Source organism: Puma concolor, chromosome A2, assembly GCF_028749965.1.
Source record: "Puma concolor isolate L17-30 chromosome A2, mPumCon1.1.hap2, whole genome shotgun sequence".
Lineage (NCBI taxonomy): Eukaryota > Metazoa > Chordata > Mammalia > Carnivora > Felidae > Puma > Puma concolor.
The window spans coordinates 88428562-88445484 of NC_141668.1; the positions used below are offsets into that span (position 1 = coordinate 88428562).

The 16923-nt window shown below is 38.9% G+C and overlaps 1 protein-coding gene across 1 annotated transcript in view; it reads left to right on the forward strand.

The window, feature by feature from the left end:
• Window positions 1-1886: 1886 nt before the first annotated feature.
• GSAP (gamma-secretase activating protein) overlaps window positions 1887-16923 on the forward strand; it is a 136876-nt gene continuing 121839 nt past the window's right edge. The window contains exons 1-2 of the mRNA XM_086696863.1: window positions 1887-2201; window positions 5940-6134. The gene's annotated coding sequence lies outside the window, so the exon portion shown is untranslated. The remainder of the gene's footprint in view (window positions 2202-5939; window positions 6135-16923) is intronic.

Below are 16923 nucleotides of genomic sequence, written 5' to 3' on the forward strand. Positions count from 1 at the left end.
ACATCTAGAGTATTTAGCTTTAAATAACTTCTGACTGCAGATGATTCACAAACTTAAAGTTTTCACCCAGACCTCTCCTCTGCGTTCTAGATGTACATTTCCACCTACCTGACACAAGTCCACATGGCATCTCTGACAGGCAGTTTGCCCAACCATGTCTGCTGTTCCAATTCTGATGCTGTAATTCCCCTCCCAGAACCTCACACTGGTTTCCCTTCTCAATAAATGTCCCTTCCCTTAGAGTTTTAGGTACCGCGGCCCCCATGCTCTCATTACTGTGGCTGCCTGGAGTGTGGAGGATGAAAAAATAAGAAAAGGGGGAAAAAAAAGATTAAAAACAACAACAAAAAAACCTAAGTGTTTTTTTTTCTGTTTTCTAGGAGCATTAGAGATCTCCTTTCTTGCTCATTGGACCAGAACTAGAGCCTTCTTCTGGAATTCTCTCTGTCTAGGCCTGGTTTCCACTTCTGGTTTTGGGCTATCCTGAGTCCCGGCTAGGAGACCCTGGAGAGAAAAGAAAATGGGAAACTCCCTTCTGGTTCAGCAGGACTTCAGTTTTCTTCTTTCCCTATCTGCCTGCTACCGTTTCATTTTAGAGTACTCATGTATTCTGCCCCTTTTATGTCTGCATTCAGTGGGTGGGACAGGATAGAGTCAGCTTACGTCGAAATGGAACCTCTGTATTCTGTATCTTAACTTCTTATCGTAGAATAAGCATTTTCCATTTTGATGAAACAGTTAATGGGTGCATACCACACTCTTGATTGGACGTTTAGGTTGTTTCCAGTTTCTCCCTATTATAAATTGTGATGAGTTCATAGTTAGAACACAGGGGAGTCTCTCTTTCTGTGGGGGCCTGGGCCTTCCAAACAAATTCCTGTTACAGTGAGACTCTTCACCACTAGACTGTCTTTTAAATTAGCTGAAGCTAGTAGTTGTTAAGTTATAAGCAAGATCAAGCAACTCTATCCATAGTCCAGTAGTTTGAATTTAGGGGCAAATGTATTTGACCTGTAAGACTGATAGCAGTGTAATTGAGGGTGCATGGGTGGTCCAGAGCAGGCAAGCCTGACCTTTACTGAAAAGACGCACATATATATCTGAATAGTCCCATAAACGTTAGAGCCCTCTGACTGTCTGTCTGTCTGTCTGTCTGTCTCTCTCTCTCGAACAACCTGGCATAGTAAGATGTTGGTTACTGTGATGTGTTACACCTGCTGGAACCTGCAGAAAGCATTACTTTTCTCTCCTGTGGTTATGAAGCAGACCCTGTGATCTTGGGAGACCCACAGGCTTTCAGATACTCCCATTTCTCTCCATTGCCAGTACACTCTGCCTCTTCCCTGGAGTGGTGGGAGTTATAGCCCTTACTCTCTCCTGGGGTTAGGGACCCTCATCTTTCCATCTCAGCAAGTCTGCGGAGGGCATGAGGTGGCATAAAGCTTGTGTTTCTTTCTGTCATGTGTCATACATCCATGTTCTCTGTGTAAGGGCTCTCTTGATTGGAGAAAAAAGAACCAGATTTTAGTTCCAACTTAGGTAGTAGGAAATTACTCCCATTTTCTTCTGTCAGAATTCATCTGTCTAAAGGGTTAGATTTCTCTCCAGAAAGATGGTAGCAATTTACATTTCCACTGAAATATATAAAAGTGCCCATATCACCACACCCTCACCAGTAATTCTCATTTATAATGTTTATTAATTTGACAGATGAAGCATGGCAGTTTCTTGTTTGAAATGTTGTCTCTTTAATTGCCTATGAAGTGGAACATTTTTCCATGTTCACTGCCAGTTGAATTTCTTCTTTGTGAATTGTTCTTGTTCATTGCCCATCTATTTCCCAAGTGTTATATTTTTAAAGATCTAACATTTTATATTTATCATTTAGAAAAATCAGCAGTGGAAATATGAAGATGTATAACAAAACTCTATTCTCTAGTTCTGAAATCATTTTACTGCATTATTTATTCTAGGTCTACATAGAAGAACGGTGGCAAATTTTGCATTAATAATGAAATCTAGAAAGCCTCTAAAAATCTAAATTAAGATAATGTCCTAAGTGTTCTTCTTCCAACTTTTTGAGCAAACCAGTTACCAATGCTCTTCTTCCTGCCCTGCCTGCCCTCTGGTGGAGGTGTTAAAGAGCAGGCCTGGAGATCAAGCAAGCCATAAGGGAACTAGAAGTTGTGAAAAAGACCAGGGTAAGTGCAAATGACACCAGCTGTTGAGTAATTGCAGAGCCAGAGTTTGACTTAATAAACCTCTGTTTCTTGGTTTTTCTAACATTAAATGGGGATAACACCATTTACCGTGGCACCTTTCCATAGGTGCCGCTCTCCACCTGTGGTCCTGCTGACCCAGATGGTCCCTGCATGAGAAAAACATGCCCCAAATCTGTATCTGGAAAAGAATACAGTTTGGTATAGTATAAAGAATAGTGGTCCAGGATGTTAGGGTTCTCTTCCCAGCTCTGGCACTTGCTAGATAGTTGAGTGCCTTTGGATAAGTCCCTTAAGCGCTCTGTAAATTAAGAACAATGATATTAATGGGTCTATTGTGAGGCTCAAACTAGTAATGCTAGTGAAAGTGCTTTGTAAACAGTAAACCTCTGCAGATGTAGGGTAATATTAATACAATGTTGACAACTTTTTCTCTCAATCAATATTTAACTTGACTTAGTATCTTTTGTATTTTAAAATAAGAAATAATCAGTTTATCCTTTTAATCTTTAGCAAATAAATGGAGCCTTTGGTCTCATAGCCATAGAAAAAGCAAATTACATGTCCCAGTGTGACCCAGGTCTGTGTGTGTACTCTCTGATCTCACTTTCATTTTTGTTTTAATTATAGCATTGAAAGAGTAGAAGGTTTAAAATTACACCTTTCAGAACTAGTCATTATTCACTGACTCTGTGTTTCAAAAATATTGCTCATGTCTTTAAAATAAATTATCAGGTTCTTTTATTGTTACCTTGGCCTAAATATAAATTTATTGACATGGTGATGATAATGGTTTTTAGTGGTTTTTAAAACATTTCTTTGAGGCTGTAATAATGTAGAAGATTCAAACATACTATTTAAACATATTAAATATTTACATAAAATTTAAGTATTTAAATTGCTTACACATTTTGTTCTGTGTAGCTGAAGATAAATGTGAAAATACGTAGATTTATGGAAATAGAAGGGTTGAGAGTTTTGTGCTCCTTTCTCTGCTACATACATAGTCTCTCCTCCCTCCCACCCACTTCAGTATGATACAGTAGAAGGATATAAAAGGTAGTTATCTGAAGAGAGATAAAACTGTCAAAGGTACCTGGCCCAAGTCGCCATTATTCTTGCTTAGATATTTACAGTAGCTACCCATCTGGTTTTTCTACTTCAGTATGTCCTTAAAATAGCAGCCAGGACGATTCTGTTAAAATCCAAGTCAGATAATATCATTTTATTTATTTTTTAATGTTTATTTATCTTAGAGAGAGAGAGAGCATGGGGGAGAGGCAGAGGGAGAGGGAGACAGAGGATCCAAAGCAGGCCCCGAGCTGGCAGCAGAGAGCCCGATGCAGGGCTCAAACTCACGAACCATGAGATCTTGACCTAAGCCTAAGTCAGGCTCAACCAACTGAGCCATCTGGTTGCCCCAGTAATGTCATTTATATGCTCAAAAACCTCCAATGACCTTTCCTACCCAGTCCTCTTTTCCTACCCACCCCCTCACCGTCCGGCCAGCCACACTGGCCTCCTTGACCACACAAGGTCCAGTACAGCTTTGCCCTGGAAAGTGCTTCCCTCAGAAGTCTCCAGGAGTGGCTGCCTGACCTCCTTCAGTTCTCTTCATCTTCTCAGTGGGATCTTCTCTTTCGCCTCTTCTAAAATTTCAACTTTCACCCCACTCCTTCATCCCTTCCTTCCATAATGCTTATCACCATCTAACATACAATATGTTTATTTATTTCTTCTGTTTATTATCTGTCTCCCATTCAGAATGTAAGCACCATGAGGTCAAAGGGTTTTGTTTGTTTTGTTATCTGCTGTATCCTCAATGCCTGGCTCATAGTTAAGTTCTCAAAAAATGTTTGCTGAATGAATAAATGAATGCATAAGACAAAGACAAGTCATGGTTTTGTTTGATTTCCAACATGTAAAAATTATAAAATTTTCATCAAAACTTTTTTCAAAAGCCAGATAACTTTGGATGGTTTCTGGTGATGAGAAATCTAAGGTATATGTGTTCTCCTCTTCTACCCCCTCCAAATACTTTGGCCATTTTATGTCTCAAGAATTAAGATCTCCATTAATCCATCACTGTCCTGTTTAATCTAAGTGTAATTGTATAAATCACTCCCAGTTTGTCGTGAAAGGAGAGAATTGAATAGTAATGAAATATCTGTCCTTTGCTTTTTTTGACACTATATTCTGATGATCTTAGCTTTGTTTAAAAAAAATTTTTTAACGTTTATTCATTTTTGAGAGAGATACAGAGCATGAGCCAGGGAAGGGCAGACAGGGAGGGAGACAGAATCTGAAGCAGGCTCTAGACTCTGAGCTGCCAGCACAGAGCCCGATGTAGGGCTCGAACCCACAAACTGCGAGATCATGACCCAAGCCAGTCAGACACTTAACTGACTGAGCGACCCAGGTGCCCATCAAAACTAATGATGATCTTAGTTTTGGCAACCCATTTTCTGACTTCTCTTTCTCCCATGTTTCCAAAATACAGGCACCACCAGAGGATCTTGCTTGGATTTCTTCTCTTGCTTTGTGTATTCTTAACCACTTTTCTGGCTTCTATCATCTCCTTTTCTTAGATGACTCTTAATTTGTTTTTGTTTTTGTTTTTTTTTAATTTTTTTTTTAACGTTTTTATTTTATTTTTGGGACAGAGAGAGACAGAGCATGAACGGGGGAGGGGCAGAGAGAGAGGGAGACACAGAATCGGAAACAGGCTCCAGGCTCTGAGCCATCAGCCCAGAGCCTGACGCGGGGCTCGAACTCACGGACCGCGAGATCGTGACCTGGCTGAAGTCGGACGCTTAACCGACTGCGCCACCCAGGCGCCCCAGATGACTCTTAATTTGTAAACCCAATCTTGATATTTCTTATTGGCTCTCAGTTCTGCATGTCCCAGACTGACCATATCCATCTGGCCACCTTTCAAGTTCTCAAACCTTACATATCTAAAACCACATTTATCTTTTTCCTTTAAAACTGGCTCCTGTTCCAGGAGTCCATTTCTGTTAATAACTTTGTCTTTTTCCAAGTTTGGAAATGTTTCCAAGGTTTGTAATCGTTTATGACTTTTTCCTTGTTGTCAGTTGTCAACCCTTCTTGCTTATATCTCTAGAATATTTCCTGATTCATCCTCTTCTTTACTTTAAGTAGGTCAGGAATGTGGCCTGAGATTCGGCATTTCTAATATGCTTCTGAGTCAAGCTGGTTTTTGGTCTGTTCACCACACTTGGAGTAACAAAGGCCTGCTATAGGTTAACAGTGGCCGTTTGAACACAGTCTTTCATTTCCTGGTCCATGGCAATATCTAAGAAATACTTAATTCTCTTTCACAAATAGAGATCTGATATTGCCTGGTCTTGCTTTAAAAGAGAAAATGTCTTTTCTATGTCATAGAAGATTTAGAAAATTACAGAGACAGAAGGTAAAAAATTCAAATCAGCCATAAAGGTCAGTTCACAATTAATCATTAACACTTAGATATATCCTTTTAGTCCTTTATTTCTTTGTCTATAAATATATTTAAGTTATATTTATATTTTTAACCCCATAGAGGAATCATTCTTCCTTTAGTTGCCCAATGTGTAAATATGCTAAGCGTGTTGAATCCCCTGTCTTAAAAAGTAGAATCTGCCTTCTCTATGTGATAAAAATGCTCACTGCTCTGTTTCTTGACCTCTCTTACATCTGGGAACTCGGGACTTGGTGCAGCCAAGCAGATGCATCCTCTCTAGACTTTGATTCAAGAACTGGTGACTCAAAGCAGCAGGGATGACGCAGAATCCGTTCTGGCCAGGGCATAGCAGCAATGGCAGCTGCATCCGGTTTCCAGTGGCGGGAGAGACAGCTGTTCTGTGGCAGTGTGCAGTGTCCAGCATCCAAGGACTTGGCATTGCAAATTACGAGGTCGGTGCTTGGCAGCTGTGGTAATGACTTCACAAAACCAGTTTTTCAGAGTGCTTTGGGTGTGGTTCTTGCCCAGTGGTTTATCTTTCCACCTTTACTTCTTAAATTAGCTTAAAAGTTGACTTAATTTACTGGCAACACATACTAATGATATTAACAATAACTAACTCTTAGTGCTAATTATGTGCCAGGAAAATTTCAAAGTATATTTACATGTAAAGTATGCTTTATGTATATTAATTCATTTAATATTTATAGCAACTCATTGTGTATGTACTAGCATTATCCCCATTTTACAGATGATGATACTGAGCCACAAAGAGGTTAAGTTACTTGCTCAAGGTCGCAGGACTTTAAATGGTCTTGAAATTCAAATCTGGTCAGTCTGACCTAGTTCTTAAGAGCCCTATCTGATACATGTACTGTTTCATAACCTGATTTTTTCATAAGACAAAATTTCATGAGCATTGCCATGTTATTAAATATTCATCTAAATATTTAATGTAGCTGCATAGTGTTCAATTATAAGGATGATTCCTGATTTGTTTTACTTGCTATTTTTGGACATTAAGAATATCCTGTCGCCTAAACTTTTTGTTTGTTTGTTTGGGAGAGAGGGTGCAAGTGAGTGAGGGGCAGAAAGACAGAGAATCCCACAAGAGGCAGAGAGACAGAGGGAGGGGAGAGAGAAGTGGGGCTTACCCAAAGTGGGGCTCGTGCTCATGAACCGTGTGATCATGACCTGAGCCGAAGTCAGATGCTTAACTGATTGAGCCACCCAGGCACCCATAAACTGTTTTTGTTTTTGTTTTTGTTTTTTTTTTAATAGCCATGACTCTCCTTGGGATAAAGTCCTAAAAGTAGAATGCTTAGTCAAAGGGTATTCTGATTGCTTTCCAGAAAGATTATTCCAGTTTACACACACAGTAGTGTGAGGGAGCATCCTGTTTCCCTCAGGCGTTAATAGCATTGAATATTGTCATTAAAATTTTTTTCTTTGTGATATTGAAAATGATAGACAGTTTTCATTTAGGCCTGAACTTCTTTAAACATTTAAAAATATATGTGTTGGTCATTTGTCAAAAGTTCTTTTGTGAACTGACTGTTCCATCACCTATGGGATAAAGTTGAAACCTTAGAAGGCAATTCTAGGTTCTTTCTACTCTGACCCCAACTTCTTGTCTATCTAATTCTCCTATAAGTCCTAAGAATTCACCCTACACATCCTGGGGATTATTTTGTTTTGTATGAGTTGAAACTGTATGAATGTGCTATTTTTATCAGCCAAAAATGGTTGACCGTTGACATTTTCATATGGTTAAACTTTATAAATCTCCAAAACATTTGCTTTCCCACTAGAATGTTTTCACAAATGTCTTGGTCTCTCTCTGCTTGGTGAAATCCTTCCCTTTCCTTATGAAGCCAGGTTCACTGGTCATCCCCTTACCCCTCTCTTCCTTTGCCATCACATTCCTCTTCCCCTTCTTACCCCAGTTTAGGTAACTGTAAATAACTCCTCTTCACCATCTTCACTCTGCTTCTTGCCTATCATAGCCGTAGAATGGATTGCAGCTGGATAATGAGTTTGCATCTGCCTGGCAGAGGCCAGGCCCTCTGCTGCTCTTTGCCAGCAGAGACTCTCTTATTTATTTTGGCAGTTAACAAAGCTAACAAGGTTTCCGGCTCACAGCAGTTGCACAGCAAATATATGTTGAAGGGAAGAGCTAGTAACTTTCAGGCCCAGGAAGTGCCTTATTAACCAAATAATAACTGCAATTTCCTTCCATGTTAAGTAAGGAAGAGTATGTGTAATGTCTTCTAATTTGCTTGGTTGGTATTTTGTTTGGCATTGGCCCTTCTTATTTTGAATCCTCCCTCCTTTTAATACATTTTTTCCTATTTTCAGATGTGGTAGTTATATTTCAGTTCAAAGAAATTAATTTATTCCATGGCACAGTTCACAAGGGTGAAAGAACACAATTCTCTAACTAGCTGTATAGTAATCAGTGTACTTTCCAAAGAATAAATGTACTTTTTTCCTCTTAACTATATTCATCTTTTTTCTTAGGTAGACTTTTAGGAACTTTTAGTGACTTCCAGGAAGCACTAATGCTATAGATAGAGTTCTATTTCAACAAGCTTCAGGAAACATTAAAAGTAGAATTTTCTTTAATTAAAGTGTAGTTGACATACAATATTATGTTAGTTTCAGGTTTACAAAAAGTAAAAATATTTTTTAAAACCATTAAAAACACTTAAACTGAATCTTATTAAGATAAAGCCTCTATTTATAAAAGATAACATTGAACGATCAATTTATTTTTTTTTAATTTAAGTCCACGTTAGTTAACATATAGTATGATAATGGTTTAGGAGTAGAATTTAGTGATTCAACACTTACATAACACCCAGTGTTCATGCCAAAAAGTGCCCTCCTCCTTAATGCCCATCACCCATTTAGCCCATCCCCCCTAACCTCCCCTCCAGCAATCCTCAGTTTGTTCTCTGTATTTAAGAGTCTCCTATGGTTTGTCTCCTTCTCTGTTTTTATCTTATTTTTTATTCCCTTCCCCTATGTTCATCTGTTTTGTTTCTTAAATTCCACATATGAGTGAAATCCTAAGATATTTGCCTTTCTCGGACTGACTTATTTCGCTTAGCATGACACATTCTTTTTCCATCCATGTTGTTGCAAATGGCAAAATGTTTTTCTTTTCGATCGCTGAGTAATATTCCATTGTGTGTGTATATATATACATATATATACATATATATGTATATATATACATATATATACATATATATGTATATATATACACGGGTATATATATATATATATATATATATATATATATACACTGCATCTTCCTTATCCATTCATCAGTTGGTGGACATTTGGGCTCTTTCCGTAATTTGGCTATTGTTGATAGTGCTGCTATAAACATTGGGGTGCATGTGCCCCTTTGAATCAGCATTTTTGTATAAATACCTAGTAGTACAATTTCTGGGTCGTAGGGTAGTTCTATTTTTAATTTTTTGAGGAACCTCCATACTGTTTTCCAGAGTGACTGCACCAGTTTTCACTCCCACCAGCAGTGCAAAAGTGTTCCGCTTTCTCTGCATCCTCACCAGCATCTGTTGTTTCCTGAGTTGTTAATTTTAGCCATTCTGACAGGTGTGAGGTTGTATCTCATTGTGGTTTTGATTTGTATTTCCCTGATGATGAGTTGCACGATCAATTTAAATTGCACTTACAGGAAGAAAGTCATGGAATCATAGAACTTTAAAGGTAGAGGATATCCCCAAGGTTTTCAGTATGTACTCTGGTGGAAAAATACCAAGTAGGAATGGAGGAGAGAAGATAATAGTTTCACTTTAGCACTGGCTCCATATTCCTCTCTCCAGTTAATTTTCAAGTGAAATTACAACCCTTACTCATCTTCTCTTACCTACATATCATGCCCTAGTCATGCCTCAAACAAGTGCAGGTAGAAGCAATCTCAATCCAGGCCTCCTTTTGTTTACAGTCTGAAGGGACTGGATGCCCTGGCTCCCCCATGACTCCCCAGACATCCAGACATCTTTGGTCTTTTCTTCCTGCTTGCTCATTAGGCATGTGTGTGCTCAGAATTTTGCCTTTCTTTGCTAACCAGGGAACTGGTTCAGTTTTCCAGATCCAAAGATCAGAAGGTCTGTTTGAGATTTTTAAATAGGGGGTGGGAGGTTATAATGAAAAAGATAATAGCAACTAAATGGTAAGAATGTGGAGAAATTGGAACCCTCATACACTGTTGATGGGAATGGAAAATGGTGTAGCCACTTTGGAAGACAGTCTGGCATTTCTTCAAATAGTCAAACATAGAGTTGCCATATGATTCAGCAATTCCACTTTTAGGTATACCCAAGAAAAATGAAAAGATATGTCCACACAGGAGCTGGTACATGAATGTTCATGCAGCATTAATCATGACAGCCAAAGAATAAAAACAGCCTAAATGTCCATTAGCTGGTGAATGGATAAATAAAATGTGGTAAGTCCATTAAATGGAATATTGTTTATCAGTTAAAAGAAATGAAGTACTGATACATGCTACAACATGGATGAATATTAAAAACATGCTAAGTGAGAGAAAACAGTCATAAAGGACCATATATTTATGATTCTATTTATATGAGATTTCTAAATAGGCAAATCTGTACTGAGAGAAAGTAGATTAGTGGTTGCCTAGAGTGATGGCAGAGGGTAGGGGTGTGTGTGTTCTCTTTGGGGTAATGAACGTGTGCTAAAATAGATTGTGGTAATGGATGTATAAGTCTATGAACATACTAAATGCTGTTGGGTCATACACTTTAAATGGGCAAATTATATTGTATGTGAATTTTGTGTCAGTAAAGCTGAAAAAAAAAGAAAAGAGGGGGGCATTTGGGTGGCTCTGTCAGTTAAGCATCCGACTCTTGATTTCAGCGCAGGTTATGATCTCACAGTCCAGAGACAGAGCCCCACATCGAGCTCTGTGCTGATCGTACAGAACCTGCTTAGGATTCTCTCTCTCTCTCTCTCTCTCTCTCTCTCTCTCTCTGCCCTTTCCCCACTCATGCACGCCCTGTGTCTCAAAATAAATAATTAAATTTTTAAAAAAAGAAAGAGAAAAGGGGTTTTGTGTGTTTTTCATTTAATTTTGTCTTCTTATACTTCTGTGGCTAGCTGGACGTTCCCATGCCTAATTTCAAACTCATTTTGCCCTTTGATTCTGCCTGAAGTCCAGCCAATAGCTAATGTGGCAGGGTGGAAATTTAACTCACACTACAACCCAGACACAAAGAGAAAATATAAGTTCTTTATTTAGTCTATAACCAGTCTGGCTTTTCTGAAGCCCCAACTGATGGATAGTGGTGAAACGAATGGCATGGTTAGCAGTCTCTGGGAAGCCACTGTGGTGGAAGAAATGGCTGGAACTGATTTACCTGTAGCAACCACACACACAATTCTTGTTGTGACTAGATCCACTCAAATGACCAATGGACAGAACAATGTGATGTTCCATGTATATAATTCTCAATTCTTGTTTTGATTCTTGATTCTCTGCCTTGCTTTGGCCTTTGTTTTCTATGTGATTCAAGACTTGCTTTAAACCCTGCGTATATATGCTCCTTAACTCCCAATGGCTCTCCAGACATGTGACTATGGGCTCTGTCTTAAGCACTGATTCCCAGGTGATGCATATGTCTCTGGGTTTGCTGTATTCCTGCGCCTGGTCACAAATGTTCAATGTCTCAGTCTCTTAATCATGGCTTCTAACCCCATCTCTATCTGTGATCAGTAGCTGGCTCAGGTGATAAAATAGTTTCCTGAGGCATTAGAGCTATAGCATATATACACTTAATTCCCTTCTTAGGAAACTATATTTAAAAGTACTCTAAAATGTTTTAAATAAAATTTGCCATAATTTTGTATTGATAATGCTCTGAGTACTTATTATACTGTTTACAGTTCTATTTTGTTTGTTTCTTTGGAAAGAAGACTGCTTAACTGTTGATGCTTTGAATGGAGGGAGGTACAAAACAGTGTTATATTAGTCAGCCCAAGAGGAAGATGAACTGTAATGTATATTTGCTTTTCCATTGTTTAATCTTGGCCAAACCAGGTCAGTGAAGTGACAGTTCAGAAAGGAATTCAAAGAGTACTTACTGGCTGCTTTGAGCAATTGATTCTGAAGAATTGTGACTTCTGTAAATACCAACATATTTCAAAATTGGTATACAATCAGGACTTAAGGAATAGGACCTTAGCATTGATATATGCCCTACTGTCTGAGTGGCAATATAATGGGAAGTCTTTTTTCTTTTTTAACAAATAATTCATTATTTGGGGGGAAAAACAAATTCAAAAATATTTAACATTATATGAATACCTGTTGAATTTACAAAGAGACAAACTTGATTAAACTATTTGACTACTAAGTGAACACGGATTTGGTGTATTTTATAGGATTTTTTTATTCAATAGAAACTATCTATGTGTTATATATAAATCAAAGTCCAGGGGAATATTTATGTAAATATATGTAAATAAATATGTACATATAAGTAAATCATGACTATATATATATATATATATATATATATATATTCTTAGGTATATTGTGCTAAGTTTCAGCTGGATATAATTTTCACAGCAGCCTGGAGCCTGCTTCAGATTCTGTGTCTCCCTCTCTCTCTGCCCCTCCCCCACTCACACTCTGTCTCTCTCTCAAAAATAAATAAACATTAAAAAATTTTGTTTAAAAAAGTGAAAGGTTGATAATGACAACCTAAAACACTTATATTCTTTTGGGTATTTATTTACTTACTCAGATACTCACAAGTTCTTTTGAAGTTTAAAAATGCCTGAGACATTTATAACAACTTTAAAGCAGCTATGGAAGAAATACTAATAAAGCATGAGGTGTAATTACATAGATTGCTAGACTTGAATAAATGCAATGATGATAGACAAAGAACAGTCAAGGAGAGGGAAAACTGCAAATGAGAAGAGTGAAGCATTGAAGGACTGATCTAACTGTAGCCCTGGATGAGTCACTGACAATCAAGGGGAAGAGTGGGGCATAGGAACAACATGTTTGCACAATTTAAGCACCGTGTTGGAATTAATATGTGTATTCCCACACAAACTCCTACCTCTCATTCCATTTGTATTGGTTGGGATGCAGATTAGATAGACCAGTGTATCAAAGGGGCCCAACATATAATGAGTTAAACAAGGAAAATCCAGAGTCTATAAGGTGGCTTCTCAGTGTCTAGGACCAAGGCTCCTTCTGTCTTGTGGCTTGGCCATCCTTGAAGATGTTGCTTTTATCATTCACACTGCAGAAGATGGTTCACCACCATCCCAACTGGGCCCACATTCTATCCAGTGGGAAAAGGAAAGGGGGAACCAGATGGTCTTACGAAGCCTGAAATGATTATTAGAAAGGGAAATGAAGGAGAAAGGAACCTGACCATGTGTCCAGTATGATTTAAGAGAAGATTGATTTGGAAATTTAGGTAGCATTATGTCCCTTAGGTAACATTATGTCTTTCTAGGAAAAACTGGTCAATCTCCGGGGTACCCCCACCTGTTCTGTTTCTCTTCTTAAGGAGATGCCCTGTTATAATGGGAAGAGGGATGTGGTTTATTGTTTCCCTATTGGGGTGAATTAGAAAGGTTTGGCTGCACACCAGCATTCAGCAAGGGTCAGCCACAGAAATGATCTTTCCAGGGCACTACATGAAAATCAAGGACAAACTTTGATGCCATTGGTATTACTTTCATTTATTCAACACTGGTTCTCAAAGTGTAGTCGCTGGATCAGCAGTATCACCATCACCTAGGAACTTGCGCAAACTCTCAAGTCCTACCTCTGACCTACTGAATCAGAAACTCTGGGGGTGGAGCCCCACAACTATGTTTGAACAAGCCTTCTAGGTGATTTGAGGCATGTTAAGTTGGCGAACCATGGATTTAATGCAACTCACTAAAAGGAGGTGTCAGAATACATATTTAATTGACTGATTCTCTTTCTCTCTTGGTTTCTTTCTCTATTCCTTCCATAATTCCCTGGGACTAAAAAACAGTGAGCTTTCATTTACTTCTCCTAATATCCTACTTTGATAAAGCATCCACTTTCATATCAACCTCACTTAAGAAAACAAGCAACTAACAAACTAAACTAACCAAACCATAAGAATGGGCCCTTTGGAGGCACCTGGTTGGCTCAGTCTGTTAAGCATCAGACTCTTGATCTCGGCTCAAGTCATGATCTCGCAGTTCATGAGTTCGAGCCCCCTATGGGACTCTGTGCTGGCAACACAGAGCCTGCCTGGAATTCTCTCTCCATCTCTCTCTGTCCCTACCCCACTGGTGCTCTTTCTTTTTCTCAAAATAAATAAATAAACTTAAAAAAAAAAAAAGAACGGGTCCTTTGGGCTTTGTTGGGGAGAGGAGAGGGAATAATAGGTATTTGGAAAATAGCCTGGAGTGCTGCATGATCCTATTTTGAATGCCAGAAACTATTTTGTCTTTGCATTCCTTTAATATAATACTAATTTCCAGCCCTTTTCCTGATGGATCTGACTAATGGATTCTGCCAAGGATACTGTTTTCAAACCAGGAAGAGAAGAGCACATTTTCCACAGTATTGTATCACCCAATTACATCTATTCACTTTTGTTAGAAGTCTACACTTACATTAAAAAAAAAAAATTTTAGTGTTTATTTTATTTTTTAGATAGACAGAGGGTGAGTTGGGGAGGAGCAGAGAGAGAGGGAGACAGGATCCGAAGCAGGCTCCAGGCTCTGAGCTGTCAGCACAGAGCCTGATGCAGGGATCGAACTCACGAACCGTGAGATCACGACCTGAGCCAAAGTCGGATGCTTAGTCAACTGAGCCACCCAGGCGCTCCAGTCTACACTTAAATTTGATGAGAATGATGAAGAGGACCAGCTGCCTACTCCTACAGTGCTTCACAGAAAGAAATAGTACCAGGCAACAAAAACAGAGAGAAATAGTCAAGAATAGACAATGTCTAATTCTGGCTCTGTTTCTATCCCAGCATCCTCAGTGTGCATAGTTTCCCTTGATTATAAAATAGAGATAAATTCTAAATGCAACATTACATAAAAACACATTTATTTTTACTCCCTCCTCTGCATGGAGACAGTAATTTGTCTTCATCTCAATGTGAGTTAGAATTTATAATGCCTGAATAAAAAATATTTCAATTTTCATCCATTTAGCAATAGTATGTTTCCTTGGGAGAGAGTTGCCTAGTAAACAAAAAAATGTGTGGGATGTTAGGCTCTTATAATCACTTAAAAGAAGTGACTCTAAATATGCTATATTAATATGGCTATAAATCGGAAGTTGTCATTTTTGTGAATGGAGAGTTTATGTAAAAAGAGACACAGTTCTTCCCTTCACTTAATCCATTCTCCACATGTCTGACCTTTTGAATAATCATTTTAAAAATATAAATTGCATCACTCTCCTCTTGTGGGGCTTCTGAATGCACTTAGTTGCTGCTGAGACACTACAGGATCTGCCCCTGCATTCTTCCTTGGTGTCGTCTCCAGGCTTTTCCCCCTTGCTTATATTGGCTTTCTCCCCATTTCTTAAAGAAGCCACATTCTTTCATACCCTAGGGCTTTTGGGTGCGCCCTTTGCCAGGAATGTCCTTTCCCTTACCTCTCACACAGTTAATTCTCGTTTATTCTTAATTTCTCACTGAAAGTTCTCTTCCTCAGGAAAGCCTACTGTGGCTTTAGGAGTCTGCTGACCCTTTCCCTTCATATACATTATCAGTTTGTAGTTATGAATTGATTTGGTGCTTATTATTTTATAGTCTAAATTAGAGAATAAACCCTGTAACATCACAGATCATGTCCATTTTGTTTACCTCTCCAGAGCCAGTGCCTGGCACGCTACCTGGCAGGTAACAGGGCTCAATAAATATTTCATGACTGGATTACCAAATGTCTTGTCACACAGCAAAATAGACACTGTGGTTTGATTTATAAATGATCATTTATCCTGAAATTCTAACATTACAGTGTATTGAATTTGATTGTTCCCAAATGAGTTGAGTTCCAGAATCTGCAAACTGGTTATTTGACAGATTACATTTCTCTATAGAAAAGCTGTCATCGTTGGTCCAGGCCTGCATCTGCCAAGAATAACAATTAGAGATCCATTCACCTCCATTCCGAATATTGGTGTCCTTAGACCTCAGTTTCCAGATCAGGGTTCCTAGTTTTTAGCCTCCACATAGTTTTTGAGGCCTTTGTTGTTGTGAAATTAAGATAGAAATGGTGCCTTAAAAAGATGATTTTTAGTTTATTTTCTCTCAGGGGCTCTTTCATTATTGGAGTGTTTGCATGAGGAGAGAGAAGCATTACTGTCAAAGTGTGCTCAGCATTAGAGGTGGCCTTAAGAAGCTGGGAAAAAGAACATCTTCCAAGAGTATTTGGAAGAGATCTGTCAGCATCCCGTGACAGCTTCCACTGTAGAAATGTATTTGTGTATATGTGGATTGCAGGTGGGGGTGGAAAAGGAAGAGAGACATATTCTACTCAGAGGAGGAGGGGTGACCCTGGAATCAGTCCCTTGTACACTGGAGTGTTCCCTGCTGTTCAGTCACAGTGGCAGCTGCAAGGCCCTAGCTACGGTTGGAATGCTGGCTCTCAAAGACGTCAATGGCACCTAAGTGCCACCCACAAACGCAGCTGTATTACTTACAGAGCCCAGTGTTAGTCCGGCATCATAAGAACTCATTGCAACTCTCCTTCCTTGAGGTCAGTTTAAATCAAGTTCAGTTTTGCCTTCAAGTCCCTCCCAGACCTGTAGAAGCACATTAGTCTCAGAAAAGCCTAAGCGGCTAAAAATTTCCCTACCAGAAATTTCTACTGCAACAGCCCTGACATGCGTTCCTCCAGCCTTTGTTTGAATACTCACCTCCTTCACAGATAGCCTGCTTCATATTTGGACAAGTCTCATTGTTACATATTTAACTTCCTCATAGTGTAATGAAATATGCCTCCCTGGTCTTTCACCTCATTTGTCTTTGTTTTGCCCTCTGGAGCTATGCAGAATATGTCTGATCCTCCTTCAACATGATAGTTCTTCAGACATTTGAAGACAGCTGTCAGATCCTCTCCCCTAAATCCTCTTTGCCAGGTAAAATAGCCTCAGATCTTCCAATTGGACCTTTTATAAATAGTGTACTAAAGTGAAAAATGTATGAGCAACCAGCC